Source organism: Oncorhynchus mykiss, chromosome 23 (genome assembly GCF_013265735.2).
Source record: "Oncorhynchus mykiss isolate Arlee chromosome 23, USDA_OmykA_1.1, whole genome shotgun sequence".
NCBI lineage: Eukaryota > Metazoa > Chordata > Actinopteri > Salmoniformes > Salmonidae > Oncorhynchus > Oncorhynchus mykiss.
In genome coordinates this window covers 4,782,221-4,794,361 of record NC_048587.1, presented here as the reverse complement: position 1 = coordinate 4,794,361, position 12,141 = coordinate 4,782,221, and positions in this window count along the sequence as shown.

The window sequence follows — 12,141 nt, the reverse complement described above, 5'->3', positions numbered from 1 at the left end:
TTGTGAGGTGGCCTCGAGTCAATCTTACTAAAAACGTAACTCATCTTTTCTGATCTTCACGATGGTAATTCATCGTTAAAAAAAAAGGTGTCAGAGCGACAGACTGCCTTCCAAACGTCTGTTGAACACTTGTATCTATTTAAAGACATGAACATCTGTTCTCCCAAGTCTCACCAAGTTATTCTTCTACATCACGTAATGGGTTGAGAAATGTTCATTCAATCAGATCGCTAATTGCTAACTGGTGGAGTTTTTTTTACGTTAGTTTATCACTTCTGCTCATGTTGACTTCGATACGTCAAGTAGGAACCTTGTAGGTGACAACGTGTCACCAGCTCAGTTCGGGTGCATAACTAAGGATGTTTATACAAAGCCGAAGCTACGTTTCGAGTTCTAAACTGTGTCAAGCGATGCTTCGTGCTAATCAAAATGCCAATCAAAATGCTAATAGCTATTTAGGTATTTTTACATGAGTGCAGTTGAGTGTATTTGTGAATAACAAGGGAAGCTAGGCTTCCCCCCCAAAATGTACCAATAAAAAAAAAAGGAAAAAACATAAATAATTTATCTTTCGTCTGTGTTTCATAATTTCCCTTCAATTCGCCAGAAGCTGAATAAGCAATCGAGTGAGCGATAAAGCACCCCTCTATCTATCTCTGTATGTGGAGGTAACCTGGCATCGTCCCTATGGTGAAGCACGTTGGTGGCAGCATCATGCTGTTGGGATGTTTTTCAGTAGCAGGGACTGGGAGACTGGTCAGGATCGAGGGAAAGATGAATGGAGCAAAGTATAGAGAGATCCTTGATTAAAATGAATGATGAAAATCTTCTCCAGGGTGAAGGTTGACGTTCCAACTGGACAACGACCCTAAGCACTCACCCAAGAAAATGCAGGAGTGGCTTCTGGACAAGTCTCTGAATGTCCTTGAGCGGGCCGAGCCAGAGCACGGACTTGAACCCAATCGAACATCTCTGGAGGGACCTGAAAATAGCTGTGCAGCGACGCTTCCCATCCAACCTGACAGAGCTTGAGAGGATCTGCAGTGAAGAATGGGAGAAACTCCCCAAATACAGGTGTGCCAAGCTTGTAGCGTCATACCCAAGCTGTAATCGCTGCCAAAGGTGTTTCAGCAAACTATTGAGTAAAGTGTCTGAATACTTATGTAAATGTTCTATTTCTTTAGCAAAAAAAAAACAAAAAACTGTTTTCGCTTTGTCATTATGAGGTATTGTGATATCATTATGGGGTATTGTGATGTCATTATGGGGTATTGTGATGTCATTATGGGGTATTGTGATGTCATTATGGGGTATTGTGATGTCATTATGGGGTATTGTGATGTCATTATGGGGTATTGTGATGTCATTATGGGGTATTGTGATGTCATTATGGGGTGTGTAGATTGATGAGGGATTTTAGAATAAAATTTTAAAACCAATTTTAAAACCAATTTTAGAATAAGGCTGTAACCTAAAAAGAATACGGAAAAAGTCAGAATACTTTCCGGAATGCACTGTATATATCACAGTGTCAAGGAACTAACAGGTGACAGAGCAAACACTGTATATATCACAGTGTCAAGGAAATAACAGGTGATAGAGCAAACACTGTATATATCACAGTGTCAAGGAACTAACAGGTGACAGAGCAAACAACACAAGTATCACAAAACAAAGGTTTATAAAATGGCTTTTTTTCCTATCTTGGCTTCCCCGGTGATATTACCCACGCACCACTACTGCACGAGTGCCACGGAGCGCATGTCCGTGAATATAAAGGCGAGGACACTAAAACAAATGATTGGTTTGAGAAATACTTCACTGCAGTTTTATCACCAAGTGAAGAAGAAGAAGAGAAGATGAAGTGTCAGCGATGACAAACCGGGGGCACAAAGTCAAGTGTTTGTGACGCACGCCTGTAATTAAAACAATATTGCTCGTTAACCATGTTTCTACTGTGTATGACGCGGCCCAATTAAACGTACACACCCCAGTAATGTGAAATAAATGAATAGACTAATGACCAAAGCGTTTGGTAGGAGAAAAATCTTCATCTAATTTAACCCGCTGTGTTTTGTTTGATTCTCCTTCCTGTTTCCTTGTTGAAGTGCATTAACACAAACTAGTCGGCGAGCATCAAGGAACATTTACTGGATGATGGAAATAACCAAAGGGATGAATTATCCCGGGGGTGAATCACTTTCATGAATGTGTGTTGTGTGACTTAAACCACAATTCAATGTCTTCTTCTTTATCTATGTCCACGGGAAATGGTGCCTTTTGAGTCCATCATGTTGTAACATGCGGAAGGGAGGTAACCGGTTGGTTACAGTAGAGTTATACCTGGAGGAGAGCAGTCTGGGTAGGTAACAGGTTGACTACAGTAGAGTTATACCTCGAGGAGAGCAGTCTGGGTAGGTAACAGGGTTACAGTAGAGTTATAGTGACCCCTCCTGTCTCAGCCTCCAGTATTTATGCTGCAGTAGTTTATGTGTCGGGGGGCTAGGGTCAGTTTGTTATATCTGGAGTACTTCTCCTGTCCTATTCGGTGTCCTGTGTGAATCTAAGTGTGCGTTCTCTAATTTTCTCCTTCTCTCTTTCTCTCTCTCGGAGGACCTGAGCCCTAGGACCATGCCCCAGGACTACCTGACATGATGACTCCTTGCTGTCCCCAGTCCACCTGGCTGTGCTGCTGCTCCAGTTTCAACTGTTCTGCCTTATTATTATTCGACCATGCTGATCATTTATGAACATTTGAACATCTTGGCCATGTTCTGTTATAATCTCCACCCGGCACAGCCAGAAGAGGACTGGCCATCCCACATATGCTCTCTCTAATTCTCTCTTTCTTTCTCTCTCTCGGAGGACCTGAGCCCTAGGACCATGCCCCAGGAATACCTGACATGATGACTCCTTGCTGTCCCCAGTCCACCTGACTGTGCTGCTGCTCCAGTTTCAACTATTCTGCCTTATTATTATTCGACCATGCTGGTCATTTATGAACATTTGAACATCTTGACCATGTTTTGTTATAATCTCCACCCGGCACAGCCAGAAGAGGACTGGCCACCCCACATAGCCTGGTTCCTCTCTAGGTTTCTTCCTAGGTTTTGGCCTTTCTAGGGAGTTTTTCCTAGCCACCGTGCTTCTTCACCTGCATTGCTTGCTGTTTGGGGTTTTAGGCTGGGTTTCTGTACAGCACTTTGAGATATCAGCTGATGTACGAAGGGCTATATAAAATAAATTTGATTTGATTTTGATTTGATACCTGGAGGAGAGCAGTCTGGGTAGGTAACAGGGTTACAGTAGAGTTATACCTGGAGGAGAGCAGTCTGGGTAGTTAACAGGGTTACAGTAGAGTTATACCTGGAGGAGAGCAGTCTGGGTAGGTAACAGGGTTACAGTAGAGTTATACCTGGAGGAGAGCAGTCTGGGTAGGTAACAGGTTGGCTACAGTAGAGTTATACCTGGAGGAGAGCAGTCTGGGTAGGTAACAGGGTTACAGTAGAGTTATACCTGGAGGAGAGCAGTCTGGGTAGGTAACAGGTTGACTACAGTAGAGTTATACCTGGAGGAGAGCAGTCTGGGTAGGTAACAGGTTGACTACAGTAGAGTTATACCTGGAGGAGAGCAGTCTGGGTAGGTAACAGGTTGACTACAGTAGAGTTATACCTGGAGGAGAGCAGTCTGGGTAGGTAACAGAGTTACAGTAGAGTTATACCTGGAGGAGAGCAGTCTGGGTAGGTAACAGGCTGGTTACAGTAGAGTTATACCTGGAGGAGAGCAGTCTGGGTAGGTAACAGGTTGACTACAGTAGAGTTATACCTGGAGGAGAGCAGTCTGGGTAGGTAACAGGTTGACTACAGTAGAGTTATACCTGGAGGAGAGCAGTCTGGGTAGGTAACAGGTTGACTACAGTAGAGTTATACCTGGAGGAGAGCAGTCTGGGTAGTTAACAGGTTGACTACAGTAGAGTTATACCTGGAGGAGAGCAGTCTGGGTAGGTAACAGGCTGGTTACAGTAGAGTTATACCTGGAGGAGAGCAGTCTGGGTAGGTAACAGGTTGACTACAGTAGAGTTATACCTGGAGGAGAGCAGTCTGGGTAGGTAACATGGTTACAGTAGAGTTGTACCTGGAGGAGAGCAGTCTGTGTAGGTAACATGGTTACAGTAGAGTTATACCTGGAGGAGAGCAGTCTGGGTAGGTAACAGGTTGGTTACAGTAGAGTTATACCTGGAGGAAAGCAGTCTGGGTAGGTAACAGGCTGGTTACAGTAGAGTTATACCTGGAGGTGAGCAGTCTGGGTAGGTAACATGGTTACAGTAGAGTTATACCTGGAGGTGAATAGTCTGGGTAGGTAACATCGTTACAGTAGAGTTATACCTGGAGGAGAGCAGTCTGGGTAGGTAACAGGTTGACTACAGTAGAGTTATACCTGGAGGAGAGCAGTCTGGGTAGGTAACAGGCTGGTTACAGTAGAGTTATACCTGGAGGAGAGCAGTCTGGGTAGGTAACAGGTTGACTACAGTAGAGTTATACCTGGAGGAGAGCAGTCTGGGTAGGTAACAGGGTTACAGTAGAGTTATACCTGGAGGAGAGCAGTCTGGGTAGGTAACAGGTTGACTACAGTAGAGTTATACCTGGAGGAGAGCAGTCTGGGTAGGTAACAGGTTGACTACAGTAGAGTTATACCTGGAGGAGAGGAGTCTGGGTAGGTAACAGGTTGACTACAGTAGAGTTATACCTGGAGGAGAGCAGTCTGGGTAGGTAACAGGTTGACTACAGTAGAGTTATACCTGGAGGAGAGCAGTCTGGGTAGGTAACAGGCTGGTTACAGTAGAGTTATACCTGGAGGAGAGCAGTCTGGGTAGGTAACAGGTTGACTACAGTAGAGTTATACCTGGAGGAGAGCAGTCTGGGTAGGTAACAGAGTTACAGTAGAGTTATACCTGGAGGAGAGCAGTCTGGGTAGGTAACAGGTTGACTACAGTAGAGTTATACCTGGAGGAGAGCAGTCTGGGTAGGTAACAGGGTTACATTAGAGTTATACCTGGAGGAGAGCAGTCTGGGTAGGTAACAGGTTGACTACAGTAGAGTTATACCTGGAGGAGAGCAGTCTGGATAGGTAACAGGTTGACTACAGTAGAGTTATACCTGGAGGAGAGCAGTCTGGGTAGGTAACAGGTTGACTACAGTAGAGTTATACCTGGAGGAGAGCAGTCTGGGTAGGTAACATGGTTACAGTAGAGTTATACCTGGAGGAGAGCAGTCTGTGTAGGTAACATGGTTACAGTAGAGTTATACCTGGAGGAGAGCAGTCTGGGTAGGTAACAGGTTGGTTACAGTAGAGTTATACCTGGATGAAAGCAGTCTGGGTAGGTAACAGGCTGGTTACAGTAGAGTTATACCTGGAGGAGAGCAGTCTGTGTAGGTAACATGGTTACAGTAGAGTTATACCTGGAGGAGAGCAGTCTGGGTAGGTAACATGGTTACAGTAGAGTTATACCTGGAGGTGAGTAGTCTGGGTAGGTAACATGGTTACAGTAGAGTTATACCTGGAGGAGAGCAGTCTGGGTAGGTAACAGGTTGACTACAGTAGAGTTATACCTGGAGGAGAGAAGTCTGGGTAGGTAACAGGCTGGTTACAGTAGAGTTATACCTGGAGGAGAGCAGTCTGGGTAGGTAACAGGTTGACTACAGTAGAGTTATACCTGGAGGAGAGGAGTCTGGGTAGGTAACAGGTTGACTACAGTAGAGTTATACCTGGAGGAGAGCAGTCTGGGTAGGTAACAGGTTGACTACAGTAGAGTTATACCTGGAGGAGAGCAGTCTGGGTAGGTAACAGGCTGGTTACAGTAGAGTTATACCTGGAGGAGAGCAGTCTGGGTAGGTAACAGGTTGACTACAGTAGAGTTATACCTGGAGGAGAGCAGTCTGGGTAGGTAACAGAGTTACAGTAGAGTTATACCTGGAGGAGAGCAGTCTGGGTAGGTAACAGGTTGACTACAGTAGAGTTATACCTGGAGGAGAGCAGTCTGGGTAGGTAACAGGGTTACATTAGAGTTATACCTGGAGGAGAGCAGTCTGGGTAGGTAATAGGTTGACTACAGTAGAGTTATACCTGGAGGAGAGCAGTCTGGGTAGGTAACAGGGTTACAGTAGAGTTATACCTGGAGGAGAGCAGTCTGGGTAGGTAACAGGTTGACTACAGTAGAGTTATACCTGGAGGAGAGCAGTCTGGGTAGGTAACAGGGTTACAGTAGAGTTATACCTGGAGGAGAGCAGTCTGGGTAGGTAACAGGTTGACTACAGTAGAGTTATACCTGGAGGAGAGCAGTCTGGATAGGTAACAGGTTGACTACAGTAGAGTTATACCTGGAGGAGAGCAGTCTGGGTAGGTAACAGGTTGACTACAGTAGAGTTATACCTGGAGGAGAGCAGTCTGGGTAGGTAACAGGGTTACATTAGAGTTATACCTGGAGGAGAGCAGTCTGGGTAGGTAACAGGTTGACTACAGTAGAGTTATACCTGGAGGAGAGCAGTCTGGGTAGGTAACATGGTTACAGTAGAGTTATACCTGGAGGAGAGCAGTCTGTGTAGGTAACATGGTTACAGTAGAGTTATACCTGGAGGAGAGCAGTCTGGGTAGGTAACAGGTTGGTTACAGTAGAGTTATACCTGGAGGAAAGCAGTCTGGGTAGGTAACAGGCTGGTTACAGTAGAGTTATACCTGGAGGTGAGCAGTCTGGGTAGGTAACAGGTTGACTACAGTAGAGTTATACCTGGAGGAGAGCAGTCTGGATAGGTAACAGGTTGACTACAGTAGAGTTATACCTGGAGGAGAGCAGTCTGGGTAGGTAACAGGTTGACTACAGTAGAGTTATACCTGGAGGAGAGCAGTCTGGGTAGGTAACATGGTTACAGTAGAGTTATACCTGGAGGAGAGCAGTCTGTGTAGGTAACATGGTTACAGTAGAGTTATACCTGGAGGAGAGCAGTCTGGGTAGGTAACAGGTTGGTTACAGTAGAGTTATACCTGGAGGAAAGCAGTCTGGGTAGGTAACAGGCTGGTTACAGTAGAGTTATACCTGGAGGAGAGCAGTCTGGGTAGGTAACAGGTTGACTACAGTAGAGTTATACCTGGAGGAGAGCAGTCTGGATAGGTAACAGGTTGACTACAGTAGAGTTATACCTGGAGGAGAGCAGTCTGGGTAGGTAACATGGTTACAGTAGAGTTATACCTGGAGGAGAGCAGTCTGTGTAGGTAACATGGTTACAGTAGAGTTATACCTGGAGGAGAGCAGTCTGGGTAGGTAACAGGTTGGTTACAGTAGAGTTATACCTGGAGGAAAGCAGTCTGGGTAGGTAACAGGCTGGTTACAGTAGAGTTATACCTGGAGGTGAGCAGTCTGGGTAGGTAACATGGTTACAGTAGAGTTATACCTGGAGGTGAGTAGTCTGGGTAGGTAACATGGTTACAGTAGAGTTATACCTGGAGGAGAGCAGTCTGGGTAGGTAACAGGTTGACTACAGTAGAGTTATACCTGGAGGAGAGCAGTCTGGGTAGGTAACAGGCTGGTTACAGTAGAGTTATACCTGGAGGAGAGCAGTCTGGGTAGGTAACAGGTTGACTACAGTAGAGTTATACCTGGAGGAGAGCAGTCTGGGTAGGTAACAGGTTGACTACAGTAGAGTTATACCTGGAGGAGAGCAGTCTGGATAGGTAACAGGTTGACTACAGTAGAGTTATACCTGGAGGAGAGCAGTCTGGGTAGGTAACAGGTTGACTACAGTAGAGTTATACCTGGAGGAGAGCAGTCTGGGTAGGTAACAGGTTGACTACAGTAGAGTTATGCCTGGAGGAGAGGAGTCTGGGTAGGTAACAGGTTGACTACAGTAGAGTTATACCTGGAGGAGAGCAGTCTGGGTAGGTAACAGGTTGACTACAGTAGAGTTATACCTGGAGGAGAGCAGTCTGGGTAGGTAACAGGCTGGTTACAGTAGAGTTATACCTGGAGGAGAGCAGTCTGGGTAGGTAACAGGTTGACTACAGTAGAGTTATACCTGGAGGAGAGCAGTCTGGGTAGGTAACAGAGTTACAGTAGAGTTATACCTGGAGGAGAGCAGTCTGGGTAGGTAACAGGTTGACTACAGTAGAGTTATACCTGGAGGAGAGCAGTCTGGGTAGGTAACAGGGTTACAGTAGAGTTATACCTGGAGGAGAGCAGTCTGGGTAGGTAACAGGTTGACTACAGTAGAGTTATACCTGGAGGAGAGCAGTCTGGATAGGTAACAGGTTGACTACAGTAGAGTTATACCTGGAGGAGAGCAGTCTGGGTAGGTAACAGGCTGGTTACAGTAGAGTTATACCTGGAGGAGAGCAGTCTGGGTAGGTAACAGAGTTACAGTAGAGTTATACCTGGAGGAGAGCAGTCTGGGTAGGTTACAGGTTGACTACAGTAGAGTTATACCTGGAGGAGAGCAGTCTGGGTAGGTAACAGGGTTACAGTAGAGTTATACCTGGAGGAGAGCAGTCTGGGTAGGTAACAGGCTGGTTACAGTAGAGTTAAACCTGGAGGAGAGCAGTCTGGGTAGGTAACAGGTTGACTACAGTAGAGTTATACCTGGAGGAGAGCAGTCTGGGTTGGTAACAGGTTGACTACAGTAGAGTTATACCTGAGTTTTGTCATAGGCAAATAGTTATTGCCTGAATAGTTCATTGTGAATATATCTGCATCTTCATGTTGATGCGAAGTTTGTAATTTTTTTACCAAGTGTTTTGGCCAATTCGTCCTGCACCAATTCATATTGTAAATGAAAGCCTCTAAGAGAGACGCGCATCACAACATCCTGTCTGTCTCCTCACTGTCCCGCCTGCCGCCTCGACTTCTGATCACACTGAGTTTAACCCCTTTACCTTTTTGGTCATGTTTTGACACATTCTGTTAGAAACGGTTGCGTTCTGTTTCATTGTGACACGCCAGAGCCTGCATTATAACGGATCATGTCTACACCACACTGTACACAGCTTCAATCTACACTCCTTTTTTAATCACCCTGAACGTGCCTGATTCAATCGGCAGCCGATTGGTTGAAGTCCCTCTACTGTGTACATACAGGAAACCTCAGTTTCTCCCTTTACAGCGTTTGTCACAGATAGTTACTCCTTTATCTGGTCTATCCACTGGTTTCACAAGAAGCATCAGGTAGTGGAGAGAGAGAGAGAGACAGAGAGAGAGACAGAGAGAGAGAGAGAGAGGTAGAGAGAGAGGGAGAGGGGTAGAGAGAGAGAGAGAGGTAGAGAGAGAGGGGTAGAGAGAGAGAGAGGTAGAGAGAGAGAGAGAGAGAGAGGTAGAGAGAGAGGGAGAGGGGTAGAGAGAGAGAGAGAGGTAGAGAGAGAGGGGTAGAGAGAGAGAGGGAGAGGGAGGTAGAGAGAGAGGGAGAGGGGTAGAGAGAGAGAGAGAGGTAGAGAGAGAGAGAGAGAGAGAGGGAGGTAGAGAGAGAGGGAGGTAGAGAGAGAGGGAGAGGGGTAGAGAGAGAGAGAGAGGTAGAGAGAGAGAGAGAGGTAGAGAGAGAGGGAGAGGGGTAGAGAGAGAGAGGGAGGTAGAGAGAGAGGGAGAGGGGTAGAGAGAGAGAGAGGGGTAGAGAGAGAGAGAGGTAGAGAGAGAGAGAGAGAGAGAGGTAGAGAGAGAGGGAGAGGGGTAGAGAGAGAGAGAGAGGTAGAGAGAGAGGGGTAGAGAGAGAGAGGGAGAGGGAGGTAGAGAGAGAGGGAGAGGGGTAGAGAGAGAGAGAGAGGTAGAGAGAGAGAGAGAGAGAGAGAGGGAGGTAGAGAGAGAGGGAGGTAGAGAGAGAGGGAGAGGGGTAGAGAGAGAGAGAGAGGTAGAGAGAGAGAGAGAGAGAGAGAGGGAAAATAAAGAACCACATCTGTGATGCAGTGAGACACTTGGTCAACAATCAATCAAAGTAAGGGCTGAAATGAATGAGCTAAATTATTTCCCAGCATGACACCACACACAAGAATAACTAGATCGACTAACAGGACAATTCAAATCTATCTGCATAGCGTTCTATGTGCATAGCGTTCATAATCATAGCCATCAAGATGATCGCTTGTGTCTGTGTATCTGTTTATGATGTCCCGCCCTTTCATTGGGTAGGCCTCTGAGGGGATTGGATAATTCCCAAGCCATCTGGGGAGAGCCAATCATCACTGGTGGTGAAGAAGGTAATGTTTTGAGCTAGAGACGTGAGAATACCAGATATTCTGATGGCTGATCTTTAAAATGCATCTTCATTGTTTTATCTGTTTAATTCATTAACCAATGTTTATTATTTCGTTCTATAACAGAAACTCAAAGTGTTGATTTGACCATGTACTTTACTTACTAAAATAAATCAGCTAATTTACACTAAAAATAAATAATAGTATGTTATGCTCTCTCAGACAGTTCCTGTGTAAGGCAGTCAGTACAGAGGATGTTGAAACAGCTGGCACAGCGGAGTAGCTAGGTGCCATGTAAATAGTGTAGAGTGGTTTTTACTATCAGTCTGACATAGCAGCTTTCTATAATCGGTTAATGCTCTGCACAGCTGTTCTGGTGCTTGCACAGGGTTTCATGTAAAGGCTGTGCAGTGTGAGGTCGTAGCGGCTAAATACAATTACACACGATGTTCCAGAACCTTCTCCTTTATTAAAGCAGAGAATATCCTGACCTACAGTTGGCAATTACAATCACTGAGAAACTAAACTCTGACCCTGAAATTATACCACTGGAAGCAAAATAGCTTTCCCCCTCTCCCCATCGACCAGCAGGTAGACAATATCCAGAACATGTTCTGGACCGGAGACGACGGGAACTTCAACCATAATGACTCCTCACCTTGACTCACGGCCAAAACCCACGTCAACATCTGCTCTTTCTACAGGCTGCGGTCCCCGTCTTTCACTGGAACACGCTCCCTTTAGTCCGTCTGGAAACGCAACGCGAGTCAAAGTGGTTCACTGTCGAGTTTCCCCTTGGACTGTTAGTGCTTTATGTAGGGCTGTTTACATAGGGGCTGTTTACGTAGGGCTGTTTACATAGGGGCTGTTTACGTAGGGCTGTTTACATAGGGCTGTTTACATAGGGCTGTTTACATAGGGCTGTTTTCATAGGGGCTGTTTACATAGGGCTGTTTACATAGGGCTGTTTACATAGGGGCTGTTTACATAGGGCTGTTTACATAGGGCTGTTTACATAGGGGCTGTTTACATAAGGATATTTACATAGGGCTGTTTACATAGGGGCTGTTTACATAGGGCTGTTTACATAGGGCTGTTTACATAGGGGCTGTTTGCGTAGGGGCTGTTTATATAGGGGATGTTTACGTAGGGCTGTATACGTAGGGCTGTTTACGAAGGGGCTGTTTACATAGGGCTGTTTACATAGGGGCTGTTTACATAGGGCTGTTTACATAGGGCTGTTTACATAGGGCTGTTTACATAGGGCTGTTTACATAGGGCTGTTTACATAGGGCTGTTTACGTAGGGGCTGTTTACATAGGGCTGTTTACGTAGGGTCTGTTTACATAGGGGCTGTTTACATAGGGCTGTTTACGTAGGGGCTGTTTACATAGGGGCTGTTTACATAGGGCTGTTTACATAGGGGCTGTTTACATAGGGGCTGTTTACATAGGGCTGTTTACATAGGGCAGTTTACATAGGGCAGTTTACATAGGGCAGTTTACGTAGGGCTGTTTACATAGGGGCTGTTTACATAGGGCAGTTTACATAGGGCTGTTTACATAGGGCAGTTTACGTAGGGCTGTTTACATAGGGCTGTTTACATAGGGCAGTTTACGTAGGGCTGTTTACATAGGGGCTGTTTACATAGGGCAGTTTACGTAGGGCTGTTTACATAGGGGCTGTTTACATAGGGCAGTTTACATAGGGCTGTTTACATAGGGCTGTTTACATAGGGGCTGTTTACATAGGGCAGTTTACATAAGGCTGTTTACATAGGGCAGTTTACGTAGGGCTGTTTACATAGGGGCTGTTTACATAGGGCAGTTTACATAGGGCAGTTTACATAGGGCTGTTTACATAGGGCAGTTTACGTAGGGCTGTTTACATAGGGGCTGTTTACATAGGGCTGTTTAC